This window comes from Lagopus leucura, unplaced genomic scaffold, assembly GCF_019238085.1.
Source record: "Lagopus leucura isolate 7727_CA_CO unplaced genomic scaffold, USGS_WTPT01 Super-Scaffold_100037, whole genome shotgun sequence".
Classification (NCBI taxonomy): domain Eukaryota; kingdom Metazoa; phylum Chordata; class Aves; order Galliformes; family Phasianidae; genus Lagopus; species Lagopus leucura.
In genome coordinates, this window is record NW_024962286.1 from 3,455,929 (window position 1) to 3,470,490 (window position 14,562).

Here is a 14,562-nt window from a genome sequence, read left to right on the forward strand (position 1 = left end):
TGCATGGCAGCTGGGTGCTGAGGGCTGCGCTCTTCAGCTCTGGGCAGTGGAGCAGCACTGAATCTCCTCCTGCCGGCTCTGCTTTCTCAGGAGGGGGAGCAGAGGAGGGGGGAAGCAGAGCCATCACCTGCCCGAGGTCTCATCTATCACCTTGAATTGTGTCGCGGGATAAAATTACTCATCCAAACCTAATGATAAATTAAATCAAACTTGGAGTAAAGAGGATTAATGGGCTGTGCGCGCACATGCACACGTTTGGCAAAGAGGCCGTGAACCCAGGGAGGTTTGAAATGCCTGCTGGAGCTGATGGAGCCGATCACAGGGTGGGCTGGGGACGGCTGCTGGACTTTGCATCCCTGCACAGAGTGCAGCTCCCACCCAGCCACGGTGGAGGTGGCTGCTGGAGGAATCTGAGCTACGTAAGAGTTTATCCTTGGGGAGGATAAGGGCCCGGTGTGGGTGGGGTGAGCATTGAAGGAGGAGAGCTTCTAGTAAATGACTGCTTAAGCTGTAAACATATTTAATGAAGGCCAACAGCATCTGTGTTGTTCCTGCTGAAATAGCGGGCTGGGTAAGAGCAGAGACTTGCAGCATGAACTGAATGGGAATGTTTGGCTGTTGCAGCCGTCAGCTGCCAAAGCACAGGATGCAACAAATCCCAGAGCTTGTGTTTGCCTGGGGCTGGCAGCTGGGGGGCTTAGGTCCCCTTCCTGTGCCCACAGCGGGCACGAGCTCTGCGGGCTGTAAGCTAAGCTGGGCTGGGGAAGCAGTCCCCGGGACTCCCTTCAGCCTTAAGATCCATGTGTGTTACTTGAGTGAGAAGCTGGGAGGCTCTGATTTTCTGTGCCTGCTAAGTAATGCAGGGCTGAGCGCACATGGCATCACCAGGACGTGGTGTGCATGGAACTGGCTCTGCTCAGTGCTGTCTGGGCATGAGGGCACTGAGGTGCTCCCTCTCACCCAAACCATTCCAATCACATTGCCCTATCATCACCTGACAACGCTTTTCAACATCAACAGCCCCATAAAGCTTTTCCTAATCTACAGCAGATGCCGTCAGGACTCCGATTATTCGCTTCACTTGGGGAGGGGGGGGGAAAGAAATAACAAAAAACAAGAGCCAACCTTCCTCCAGCCCACCACACAGAGCTTCCATAACAAACGTGTGCGTGGGGGGGTGGTACATCCCCAAAGCAAACAGGGTGTTTCGCTCCCGCTCTCGGGTTTGGCTAAAAAAAGCAAACAGACCGCAGAGGAAACGCGTCACGGTGCAAAACCGTAACCAGATGGAGCGTGGGAGGGCAGGGGGGGGGGTTTCTGCGGCACAAAATGCGTGTTGGAGGGCTGGGAGACCTCCCCAGGGTGGGCTGAGGAAGGGGAAAGCCCAGCACCGAAACCGAAATGCTGGGGGCTGCGGGTGGAAAGTGAGATGGGGTGGCACTCGCAGAGCATCTCGCCCAGCTCCTTTCTTTTTCTGTGCTGTTGCCATGTGCTGCTTTCTCTTCTCCCCCACTTTTGTCTCTGTAAAATGTACATTTCCCTCTGGTGATGGGGTCAGCAACCAGGAGACCCCGCGTCCCTCAGTGTGGGGCTCTGAGCAGCCAGGAATGGGGCATGTTGGCCACAGAGCCAGCAGCACTGGCAGGAGTGCAGAGGTATTGGGAGGGCCGTGGGGTGTTACAGTGTGAGTGAGAGGGGAGGCTGGCAGCGAAAACACATCGAGATCACACAGTCAATCATTAGGGCTGGAAAAGCCCTCCAGGAGCATCACGTCCCCACCACGTCCCCAAGTGCCACATCTGTGTGTTCCTTGAATGCCTTCAGGGATTTGGTGACTGCGCTGCTTCCCCGAGCAGCCTGGCTGATGTCACACATCCATCCTCCAGCCTTCGGAAAGGCTGAGGGATTCTTCCAGCGGGGCAATTCCCATCTGTTTGGATCCCAGGAACAGTGACAACCTGGCCCTGCCAGCCAGGGCTGTGTGAAAGGCTTTGTGCAAGGCTGCAGGTGGGGAGCATGGGGAAGAGTGAGTGAGAGCCGTTAATTAGTGTGACTGAGCGAGCATAGGCAGGAAGGTTTGTGAAAAAGGTACGGCAGGGCTGATTGATAGGAACCTGGGGAAGAGAGGGGTGTCTGAACGACGTGTGGAATGAAAAGCAGCGTGTGACAGCTGCAGGGGAGAGGTTTGTGGGATGCGGTGTGTGGAAATAGAAGATGGAGAGTGGTGAGGTTGCAGAGTGGGGCTGCCAGCAGAGAGAGGTAAGGGAGCCTGGGGGTGTGCGGGGAGTCTGAGCTTGGGGATGGAGGTGGATGGAGTGAGCAGTGGGGCAGGGAGGCTTCATGGAGGGCCAGAGAGGGGCAAGGTGTGCTCGGGGTTTGGGTGCTTGGAGGGTTTGGCTGTGCACTGCTTTGGCAGTGCTGAGAGCTCTGTCCTGTCAGCATGGCTGATGTGGCTGCAGACTGTATGCTGCAGGGTGCCCCGGGGGCAGGGTGAAGTTAAGTGCTTTCCACCCATAGAGCATTTCAGGAAAGGGCTGCTGCAGCAACCTTGGCAGGAGGGAGGCTTGGGCGATCTGCATGGCCAGCCAGAATGGAAAGGGAAGGGTAGAGAGGAAACCGAACACAGGAATGAAAAGCTGTCTGCATGTTCCCCTGAGGAGAGGCAGGCACTAGTGGTTCCCCCAGTGACTCTCGGATGATTAGCACGCCTATGGAGCAAAGCTGCTGGCTCTAGAAGTGTGAGAATAGTTCTCAATACAATGAAATGCAGTGTTACTGTGCTAGCCTGTGCCTCCCTTCCCAGTCCTACCCCAGCAGTGAGGCAGCTCCCACCCCGACTCTTCCAGACCCTGCAAACGTTGCTTTGATGGAGACAAGAGACTGCCTCGCTCAGTGGTAGCTGCTGGGAGCTGATGCCACTGCTTGCTGGGAGCTGAGCCCTGTGTCTGCCCTGCACATGTTGCTTCATCTCTAAAATGAAGGCCAACACCGCCGCAACGCATCCTGGCATCACTTCCCAAATGCAGGGATGCTCTGGGGGGCTTTCCCTGCCCGGCTGAGGTCCTGCAGTCATTCACCTCAATGATCTTCCATGTCTTCAACGGAGACACAGCGTTTTCCTTCGCTGAGATGTTTGCTTTTGGTAGGAAGTGTTCCTTGATAACCAGGTCAGATCTTCCCATCCTGAACGTCCCCACACATCCCTGCAGGCTGGGTGAGGGCTGTTGGGTGAGTGCTGCGTGGTGCAGCTGTTGGCTGCTACTGGAAAGCAGCACAAGGGGGTTGGAGTTCTCCATTCGCTCTCCCCTCCCTCCCTCTGGGCGAGGGGTGGAGCAGGGAGAGAGGGTGGGAGCTCCAGACGGTTCTCATGGAATCCTTTTCCATCCCTTTCCCGGCCCTCGGCATGAAAGCAGTCCCAGCAAAACAGAGATGCAGATGGTCTCACCACTGGAGCCAACGCCTGCGTCGAGAGCCTTGGAAATGTGAGACTGTGCCACCAATGAAGTTCAAAAAGCGCTGCTGTCAATGCTGAGGAGGTTTCCCCACCCTTCTTTTCCTTTTGGTTTTTTTTTTTTCTGTTTTGTTTTTGGAGATGCCGATGCCTTTCTTGCTTTGATGCTTTTTGGTGTTGTTTCTCTGCGTTTTGTTTTCTGCTTTCAGTCCTTGGGGGCCCAAAGAAAGGCTGATGGAAATCAGGCACCCCCTACTTGGATGGGTTTTGCCCAGACGTCCCATTCTGAGATCCCATCTGGAAGGGTATTTTCCAGGTGTATCGTTGCACCTCCCCACCCCCTTCCCACATCCCCCCAGCATTACCATGCAATCAGTGCAAGCATTGATTAATGGGTGCCGTGGGCCCCCAGCCAACACCTGACCTGCACAGACAGGGATGACATTCAGCTTTGATTCCCTCAAACGAAGTGAAAGGCTCAGGGCAGAGGGGCTGGGATGCATCCCAGGCTGGGCAGTGTTGTGGGGGCAAAGCCAGAGAGCACAGGTGGTCTAAAGGCACCGTCTGCGAGGCAGGAAGATTAATAACAGCGCATGTAGCTGCTCAAAGCAAATGTAAAAACAGTACGGATGGCCGTGATATTTCTGATGCTGGAGCAGCATGGAGCTTCATCCGTGGGGATGGTGAAAGTCTGGTGAATGGAAAAGGATAGGGGAGGCACGTGAGCAAAATGCTTGGATGTCAGGGCATAGCAGGGCTCTGTCTGGTGGGCCTCTTCTTTAAATGCCTGGGTGAATGTGCACCTGTTACTGATTGATTTCTTCCTTTGAATTTCTAATTCTGGCTGTAGGTGTGAACCTCTCCCGTTAATTGCAATAGAAACAAAGGGCTGCTCATAAATATCCCCACCTCAACAGGTCTCCTTATCAGAACTCCTGGAGGGGAGGAGCTGGGCTCTGGAGCACAGTGAGGACCTTTCCCCACTCGTTCTGTAGGCAGCGAAGGTGCAAGCAGTGCTCTGAGCTCCTTCGCTCCTCTGGTTTCTGTGCTGGAGTTACACCCTGCTTTTCTTTCACCTGAGCTGTTGCTTCAGTCGTAGAATCCTAGAATCATAGAGTGGCTGGGTTGAAAAGCACCGCAATCTCATCCAGTTCCAACCCTCTGCTGTGTGCAGGGTCGCCAGCCACCAGACCAGGCTGCCCAGAGCCACATCCAGCCTGGCCTTGAATGCCTGCAGGGATGGGGCATCCACAGCCTCTTTGGGCAACCTGTTCCAGTGAAATGTTCCTGTTCAAATTTAGTTCAAACTCACTGACATTTTCTGGTACAGAAATTCTTCTCCTTCAGCTGATGATGCTGCCAGCACACACAGCATCTCTCTGCTGCAGTGGCCTCGTGCCCTCCTTCCCCTGCAGACAGATGTCCTTGCTGTGCCATACGTTAGTCAAGGCCCACATTGCTGCGAGTCCTTGCATGGTGCCACAGTTTGTATTTCTGCTAAAATATAAGGGCAGGATGGCTGTGCAGAAATGAAAGACCCACAGCGCTGATGCTGAGACCCACTGAAGCCGTGGTGAGATGCTGCTCGTCCTTCAGGAGCATTTTAGAATGTAAGTTGAAAAACACATGGCCCTTATTTCCAGCCCTCTGCCTGGCCTGTGTGTGGATGAGAAGTGGCTCTGCTGGTGCAGACCACCCCTACGTGCTCTGCAGCAGTACAGCACTGAACTTACTGCTCCCTGGTGTGTAACGAGCACCGCCTGCAGCAGCTCTGAGAACCTGAGCAGGCTCATTGCACTCAGGCCAGATGGTGGAGTAAGGAAATCAGTCCTTGCAGTAGCAAGATGAGTCCTGTCCATGCACGGTGAGTTATCATGCTCACTGCAGGCTGGGTCAGCCAGCAGCTCCATCACTCTTCCCGCACCGTTTCCATTTCCTAGGAAGAGCCATCACCTTGCTGCCTCCTCCTTCAGCCAGCAGCTGGGCTGCTTGGCATGCAGTGTGCTGCAAGGCGGATCTGAAAGACACCAAGGTGTCCAGGGAGCACTAGGGTGCTCCCCTTCCCACACTGCTCCCCAGGCAGGCAGCCCTCGGTGATCTGTGTCTCATTCACCGAAGTGCTTGCTCTTGAGAAGAAATGCCTGGTGGTTAAAGAGGTTCCAATAAAATACCAGCGTGTAGGTAGCTGATTTCCATCACACAGAGAAGCATCGAGAACACAAACCCCTTGGGCTTGGTCTGCAGCAGAGAAATGCCTCTTGTTGACAGCAGGCGGGAGTGCTGTGCTTGGTGCTGGCCCGGCCTCACTGCTGGTTCTGACCGTTGCCTGCTTAAAGGTTGCTGAATGTGGTTGAAACCACGTATGCTTGAACTGATACTGAACCTGAGAGACAAAAAAATGAAGTGTTTTTCCAGTGTGGGATGGGGACAAGTGGCCGTACAGAGAGCTGATGTCATCACTGTGCTCTGCAGTAAGGGAGCTGCGCCCTGCATGTGCTGGTAGCTTCTCTTCCTTGGAAAACACTGCTCCAGCTCAACATTGCTTTTCTAAAGGGCTCCTTGATGCTGTTTGGGTTTTTTTCTGCTGCTGCTTGAGCTCCATTGGCTGACTTGCATCTGGAGGTCAAGTGCCTTGCCCCCACAGGTCATACAGCAAGCGAGCCCCTTGATCCCTGTCCTGACAGATGAGAGCAGGGTGAGGCACTGCTGCTGCCATTGCTGGGAGCTGAGCTCCAGGCTCTGGAGGCAGTGCACAGCCTGGGTTAGGGCTCTGTCTGCAGAGATGGGGAAAGAAGAGCACTTTGCTTCGAACTTGACCTGGTGTAGGGTCTGAAGGCAGGAAGGTTTGTTCTATAAATGGACTTCCATCACTGCTCTTTCAGCTCAGGGAAAGTAAAATGCAGCACTGCACACCCCAAGGAGCTTGCTGCTGGCTGCGACAGCTGCTGAATGCTCGGCTCTTGCTGCAGTTTCCATCCCTTCTTAATAAACGTGTTTCAGCTCAAGCAGCACTTGAGCAGAAGGTAAACCCCAGGGCCTTCAGACAGCACGGAAGAGTTTTGTTAGCTGCAAACATGCTCCTGCAGTGTGTGCACAAGGGCAGGTGGGCTGGGAGGTGCAGAGTGGGCACTGTCAGTGGAACGGCTGGTTTTCTGCTCTTAAACTGATGCCTTCCCTCTGCTCTCTTGTGGAAGTGTTACAGCACAGCCAGGCACTGGAGGTGTCCCCTGTACCATCGTTTTCCATCATCCTTGAGAAGCTCATCTCTGTTAGGAGGGCTGAGTGAAAAGCCCAAGTGCTGCCTGACCGCCTGCCACAAACATCTTAATGCGTGAAACCTCCCTTTGTGGGCAGGCAGGTTTGGGTGAAGCCTAAGGTATTCCAACTCCCAGTGTTCTTTCCCTTGCAGCCCTTCCCAATATCCAGCAAGGGGAGCTGAGAGCCTGGCCCTATCCCCATCACTGCACCCAAGCTGTCCCTGGGTGAGGATGAACACTTTGCGGGGGGGGGGGGGCACACAAAGCAAAAGTTGTGTGTTGTTTTCTCCTGTTGCATCCCAGAGGATGATGGAGGCTCAGTTGCACTTCAGAAATTTCCATCTCGTGCAGAGATCTCCATACCCCCATTCCTGCACCAGGCGCTGCTTTGTCCCCTGGGTGCAGCCCTGCTCTGGAGCAGCACGTTCAGCAGCTCACAGCTGTGCTGGGAGCACGAGACCCCTCAGGCAGGATGCAGGTCGGGGGGGAGGAAGCCTGACCTTCCTCTCCATGCTCTGCGGGGAGCTCCGGGTCTCCTGCTCCATGTAACATTGCCTGTAGCAACGTTCTGCCATTCATTCCAACAGGAACGAGGCTGAGTTATGTGTCTGGAGCTCCATGGGAAGAATTCATCCCTGCACACAGTGTTTATTCGTCCCTTGTTGTGCTCCCTTCCCCAGGTCTGTGCTGAGGACAGAGGCTATGCCAGCATGGCATTCTGGTTTGGCTCTATGCACACTGCCAGAGCCATCCAGGTTGCTCCTGCGACACCAACAAGCAAGGCAGATGCTGACAAATTCCTCTCTCAGTTATTGGCTTCGCTATGGGGAAACAGTTGTGTGCCTTTCCCCAGGTCAGGGGGAGCAGTGCTGCAGGCTGAGAGCCACAGGGGATGGGGGAATGAGGGGCTGTCCTAAGCACACGTGCAGTAAGTGCTTCTAAGTCCCCTTAGAAAAGAAGGCAAAACTGAAGGTAAAAATAAACCCTGTCTGATCTGCAGTGCTCCTGTCTTCCCTCGTTGAATGGTTCCAGCTCCAGCTTGGCAAGGAGGGACTGGCAGACAGGTATTTGCCTCTGATCGGCTTTTATGTTCATTTTAATTGCTGCTCGTTCCAACTGTTCCTCATGTTCATGTATGTATATGTATGTATGCATGAACGTACATGTGTACGCACGCAAGCAACCACGCAGGACCACCCTCCCATGCAGGCAGTCAGGTCAGTCACTGAGATCTTTGCACAGATTAGGTTGTAAATGACTTAAACTCTGTGGCATGCTCTGGGTCCTTCCTGGCAGCATGGAGACAGCGGATCTCAGATTTCCCTGATTTCTCTGGTAGGGGAGGAGCCTGCTGGCATTCTGGACCACACAGACATCCGTGTCATAGGGAGTGTGCCCGGGAGGATGATGCTGCTGCTACACAGGCAGCTGGAGCCCTGATATGCTTTAATGCAATTCTGAATGGCCTTGGATCTGCCTCTCGTGTTTCCCATTTAAATGTTTGCTCAGCATCAGACTTGCAAAGCGTGCTGCCTGCTTTTGGCTGCACTGGGAGACCTGCACTGGGGGGGTACAATGTCAGCCGTAAAGAATGTGAAGTATTTTGAATTATCCCAGCATTGTACTTCACATCTCAGGCATCTGCTCCTTGCGCTGACAGTGCTGAAGGAGAGACAGCTTTTTATTTCCTCCCATGTTTTTAAGCTGAAGCATCCAAGCCTGGTGTCTCCATTTAGCTCCGATTGGCCACAGCGTAAAATGTGGCCGTGGTTGTAAAGTCCCAGCTGGCAGTGACCTCACTGAATGTTTTGCAGATCAGGGAACTGGTGAGCAGGAGGACTGATGTGAGGATCGCACAAAGCTCAGGGGCAGAGGATGGAGCCCGCTCCCTCTGCCGACAGGTAAGAGGTGTCAGGAAGGAGCACTGATTTCCCTGGGGCCTCAGGCCTGGCAGATGCTGCCCATCAATTGTCACTGTGCTGCAGCTCAGCCACGATGTCACCACACACAGAGAGCTCCGTGGCAGCTTGAAAGGAATGCCACTCATTCATGGGAAATCCCCTGAGTGCAATGCCCAGCGCTGGGGGGAAAAAACTTGGAGGCTTTGCACGTGTTGTTGTTCCTTCCCTACCTCCGTGCTTCAGTTTCAAACAACAACAACCCTTCCCCCGCCCAGTCCACTCAATTTAAAGCATTTCTGCCTCCCAGCAAAGCAGAGCACTGCAGGATGCAGAGGCATGGCTGTCAGTTTGCCTCCCTGGGCCATTGCTGGCCAAGCTGCATGGCAGTGGCTGCTGAGCAGTGCACGTGTGCATGGGGAGGTGGGTTGAGAGGGGACAGCGCTGCTGTACATAAGGCTTTTTTATTCCCACTTCTTGCCAACATAATCAAAATAACTCACTTACACCTAATAAAATAAAACACAGAATCCAAAAGCCTTCCTCCCCTCCAGCGGTTTGTCTGGATCCCATTCCTTGCAGCGGAGCTGAGAAAGCCACAGAGGGTTCTCATTATCATTATTTTTTTTGTTAATTTTTTCCAAAATGAAAAATACTCAGCGAGGCAGAAGGTGCTGCACATGTCTGGCAAGGTCAGAAGGCAGCTCTTCCTATAGCTGCAGGCTTGGTGGAGACCAAGCTTGGTGGGGGGAGGACTGGGTCAATATCTGTATTTTTCCTTTTTGTGCTTAACGAAGTCCTTCCTTCCTCACAGATAGGTGGGGTTTATCACCTCCCTGCCTGCTCCATGCACATGTGTGCGTGCTTTTCCAATCAGAGCCCATACTCCCTTCCCTTCTGTTTCCATGTAGGACTGCTTTCCATCACAGCTGTAACTCTGCACACTCACGGAGAGCGAAGGTGGGAAGGAGTGACCAGAGGTGATGGCTGCAAAGGTGAAAGAGAAAGGTACTGTCATGTAAAAAACAATAAATTCCATGTGGGCTGGTGGCCATTAATTCCCTCTTCTCTGTATGGTAATGGTAACAGCAAAGGGGAATGCTCCTGTGGTCAATTAGAATGCAAAAGGAGTGACCTCAGATTGGCCATACAGAGCTGGGTGCTCTTGGTGGAGGCTCTGAGTAACAGTGATTGTGAAATGATCGTCTGAGTGTGAGTTTGTCACAGACTGGGAGCTCACAGCAGCGTGTTGACTTCCAACAGCAAGAAAAGACCTCAGCTGTGTCCATTTTAGGCCTCTCCTTCAACCAGGAGCCATGGCAGCACTGGGGTGGGTGCAGCCCTGGGAGGATGCAGGAGCATGAGGACCATTGGCAGAGCCCCCAAGGAGGCTGCCAGCACCAGGGATCTGGGCACTGGGCTGTTGGAGGGGCTGGAGCTCCTCCTGCTCTTCCAGTCAACCTTTGCAGCCGTTCCCTTGGTGGGAAGCAGCACGATGCACAGCGTGGATGTGACTCAGCCTGGAGATGCTGTCTCAGTGCCCACCGTTCAGCTGCACGGCTGTATGGCATCTAAGGGGGATTTATGTTCATGTTCAGTGTTTTCTTTTTACTGTCATGCATATTTAATACGCAGCTAATAAACAAGGAACTCCCACAGCTAAGCCCACTGTGGCTATGAAAACGTGCACTAACCCAATGCCTCCTAACCTCCTTTCAGCTGAAACAAGGAGCAACAGCAAAGGGGAAAGCTGCCCTTTAACTCAGGTGAGTGGTCTCCACTGGAATCACTGGGGTGTGGGCACATGCCCATCTTTATTACTTGCTAAATCCTTTTCCTCTCAGGCTTCCTCTCATGGTCCTTGTGCTCATGATTTCCCAGAGCCGAGTCCTTTATGCTGCTCATGCTGTCACAACACAGACACATGGTCTACCTTGCAAAGCCCAACTTTTTCAAGAGGCAGATGCAAGCTAAGTAAAACCATGGAGCACTGACCCAGTGATCACAGCAGTCTCTTCTTCAATCATTACAGTATAGAACATCTGAGGGTGAAATGGAGTTAATCATCCAAACCTGTAATTTTCAGCTCTTATCTGAGTGCTGCCATGCCAGCAGTGGCCAGCACTCAGGAAGGAGGCAGCAGAGAGTTTCTGTTAACACACCACCAACAATACTTTCCATCTGTGGCATATTTAAAAGCTGAAGCATCTGAATGCTTTCTTGCAGGCCGTATCACAGAGTGAATTCCTGCCTCCATCGGTGTCAGCAGAGGAATTCTGTGATCATATAAATTACAGAACACCAGCAAGAGGCAGAATGCAGCAACGTGCAGGTTGGGATGAGCAACCATTAATGCTCAGTTTCTATATATTGAATTATTGAAGTTGTTATTAAGAGTGTAATTGTTCAGCTTGGGTGCTGGTGGCGAGAGATTTCAGATGATAAAGATGTCTCCAGCACAGCTCATCTCTTCTCACTAGTGTTGCAATTTGGTGAAAGCAGCCTGTATCAAAAGATCTGGAGGTTGGGGTATGGTTTATAGTGCAGAATTGTCTTGACCATGGTAAACTTTCTAGTTCAGGGTTCACATACACAGCGTTTCTCCTTCTTTGTGCATGTCTAAGCCTCATGTAGCATTGAACCACCCAGCTCTGCTTTTGGTTTGGAAAATAAGGAGTAATTGTCACATTTCACCTGCTGGAGCACAGTTCTTCAGCCATTATCAACACTCCATGTGAAACCTTTCCTCTCATTATGTCACTGCTAGACTGTTAAACGTTTTCAACCATTTTGGAGGAGTCATAAAAACAAAAAGATAGCAAGAAATCAACTTTATCTCCTTAAATATCAAGGAGGAATGAGCTCCCCTAGCATCTTCCACCACTGTCTCTCTCTCATCACAAAAGAAGGACCGTGCAGGTTTGCTGAGAAGAGAAATGGGGGGGGTGAGATGGCAAAAACTCCCCATCATTCCCCACCATCCCTGGGGCTCTTTCCAGGAAGCTGCCCCCATTCCTGTGCTATCTGGGGCTGCTGCTGGCTCCATGCTGTGCCTTTGGCTGCCAGCTGTGGTGGGTGGGCGGCCTCCCTTGGGGGTCCCACTGCTGCCCCAGCAGCCATGGGCAGAGCTGGGGGGTGGGCTGAGCTGGGAGGTGGGCTGAGCTGGAGCTGCCCCAGCCAAGCTTTGGGCCTGGGGAGGGGAGGAAGGCTTTATTCTGCTCCGGTGGTGCTTCTCAAATGTTTTTACACAGGCTTGCAGTGAGCGAGTGTTTACTGCTGAAAAATAGCACTGTTGGTGCCTCCCTCCCTTCTCCCCCCCACCCCATTCCTCTGGATTGCAAGATCTGTGTGTTTAAAACGTCCAGACCAGCGTAGGAGCGAAGACTCAAAAAGATGGAATTCTAAAGAGAAAATGCTTTGTAACTGCATGTGTGTGGCTTGCAGCAGTGCTGAGAACCTTCCCATATAAAAATCAGCTCCCAGTTCTTCCCCATCTTCCCCCTTCCCCTGGCTCTGTCCCTTGTTCTCGCCTGGCTCCAGCCCAACTTCTGTCCCTGTGCCCTGAGCCACCAGACCCCCGGAGCTCCAAGAGGTGCATGCAGCTGATGGCCCTGCTCAGGAACAGGGACGTTGAAGCATGCTCTAGGAAAGGTGTGCTGGATTAACACCTGGATGGTTTGTTCTGGTCACAGCCGTGCTGATTTCTCAGCCAACATCCAAACAGAGCCCTGAGTGATAGGGCTGCGTGGAGGACGCAGGTATTTCTGGTGCTGGTCCTACTCCATTAAGCTCAGCAGTAAATTTCTTTGGCAGAGGAATGAGATCTAACCAAATATTTTCTTTGGGCTTGGTTCTCTTTTCATTAGCTTTGTTTTATGCAGAAGTGATGTAAGCAAGAGAAGAAATAATTTATTTTTTTTTTTGTCTAATTCTTACAGAATTATTACTGTTTTTGTGTAGGATTATTCAACTAACGTGCTGATTTCTGGTCACAGACCGAGATACCTCCAGAGGATGTCATAAACTCTTTTTTTTGGGTGTGATCTTTCTGCATTCTTCACAGCAGGGTTAGGAGATAATGGGGTTGGAATGTCTTCTTGATTGTGCTTTTTAGTTCTTTGTCAGGCAGGATAAAACTCCAGCTAATCCTGCCATAAATTTAGGTATTCCTAATCCTCCAGTATTCCCACTTTTGTTCAGGCGTTAGGTATGTGGTCGGTCCTATGCCAAAAAAATAAAAGAAAAACTGGGGCCTATAAGCTGCTACATTAACAAAAATAATATTACAAGCTGCCCAGTATTGCTCAAGTTCAGCTGGTTTTAATAACTCTCCCCTGTAACCTGTCTGGCCATGCAGTCCTTGCACTGGAGAGACCTGGGAGCTCACAACGTCTCTGCTGTGCCTTCCTGGCTGATGGGGGCTTTGCAGGCTGCTGCAAGGAGACCGTGGGCACGCAGCTCCCAGCTTTGCTTTTTTACAAGCATCAAAATAGACAATGGGAGGAAAAAAAAATGATAGAAATAAACAAGCAGGCTGTTTTCGATTAGGAGCAGCCCTGCTCAGCCCTTGTTTGCTTAACAGTACAGATAATTAATCCTCTGAGAATGGATTCCTGGTCCAGGGTAAGACAGCAGGGCCTCCTCCTTGCTCCCCTGGGTCCGATTCTGGTGGGCTCTGCTGGCATGTGCTGGGGGTGAAGCCCATAGAATGGTCACTGGGCAGTTCTGGATCAGGCTCCCTTTTGTACTTGGTGCTGCTAAGCTGAGCTTAGGGGCTGTGTGTGAACTCATTCATCAAAATGACCAGCCTGACTTGCCTCACTGCTGTGGTTTATGGGTGCCATCTGCAAGCTGTACTGAGGGCCTATGAAGCTGGGCTTTCTTAACTGTATTCCCAGCTTCTCCAGCTGTTCCATGTGGCCTCTGTGCACCTGAAGCATGGGGACAGCATCCCTACCTGCCTGACAGGAAGGAGTGTTCAACTGAGAAGTGTCTGGGCTGTGAGATGCCCACATGAAGGATGTAGCCATGAGCAATTCTTACTGCCCTCATCAGGCCCTGCTGGTGGAAGGGAGAAGCATCCCTCTGCTGCCTTGCTTTAAACAGGGCACAGTGTGAGGCATAGACACAAATGCAGACAGTTCAGCTTCCTTCTTTTCTCTTTTCCCCTGCAGAGAAGCTGGCCCTGATCCTGGTGCAGAAGAGCAATCCTGCTGCTGTCAGAGGAGCTGCACTGACATAAATCTGCTGTAAGCAGGGGCATCACAGAGCCCTGCATTGGACGTTTTCCACCTTCCAGAGTGAACGGGTGGACTCCTCTGAAGCAGACAAGCCTCAGTATACACAGCTGTCCTTCTGAGATGGATGTTGCTATCTGCAGCAGGCAGCTTTGCTGGTAATTATCATGATTTCTGATAATTATTATTGATGATGGTAATACGCCGTCACGGAATTTGTGCTGTGGCATTCTGGATTGTTGCAAAACTTCTTGCAGAACAAACAGACTCCTCTCGTGAGGAACTTTCCAGGTAGCAAAGGAACGTGTGATAAATAATGTCTGTATACCCAACCAGATCGAGATGTGAGTACAGAAGGTCAAGCTTGCTATTCTGCTTTCATACCATTTCTCCAGACACTCCCGTGATAATAAATAATAATGATTACCTAATTAACTGTAAGGCATAATAGCAGCTTTCATCCCAGATCTTAACAACTCTTTGAAAGGCGGATTTTGCAAACATGGGGCTGCAGCACAGGGGATGAAGAGCTTGATTTTCATCAGCCAGTGCTCAACTCGCCAAAGGGGCACACAGGGGAGCATGGAGCAGAAGGGGCTGAATTTGTGCTCGTTGCAGCACTGCCCAGCACCTCACTTTTGAGGCCGGTTGTGCCACACACACTCCAGACATCCACCCTTCCCACACTCTGAGCGGGTTGTTGTGTTCCCAGCTCAGAG

The 14,562-nt window shown here is 52.0% G+C and overlaps 1 long non-coding RNA gene across 1 annotated transcript; it reads left to right on the forward strand.

Annotated features, from left to right (window-relative positions):
- Positions 1-8,527: 8,527 nt before the first annotated feature.
- LOC122186509 lies at positions 8,528-13,995 on the forward strand. The gene is made up of 5 exons (XR_006181142.1): positions 8,528-8,609; positions 9,518-9,614; positions 10,326-10,372; positions 10,833-10,938; positions 13,781-13,995. It is a non-coding gene; the product is annotated as an uncharacterized LOC122186509 (long non-coding RNA).
- Positions 13,996-14,562: the final 567 nt, after the last annotated feature.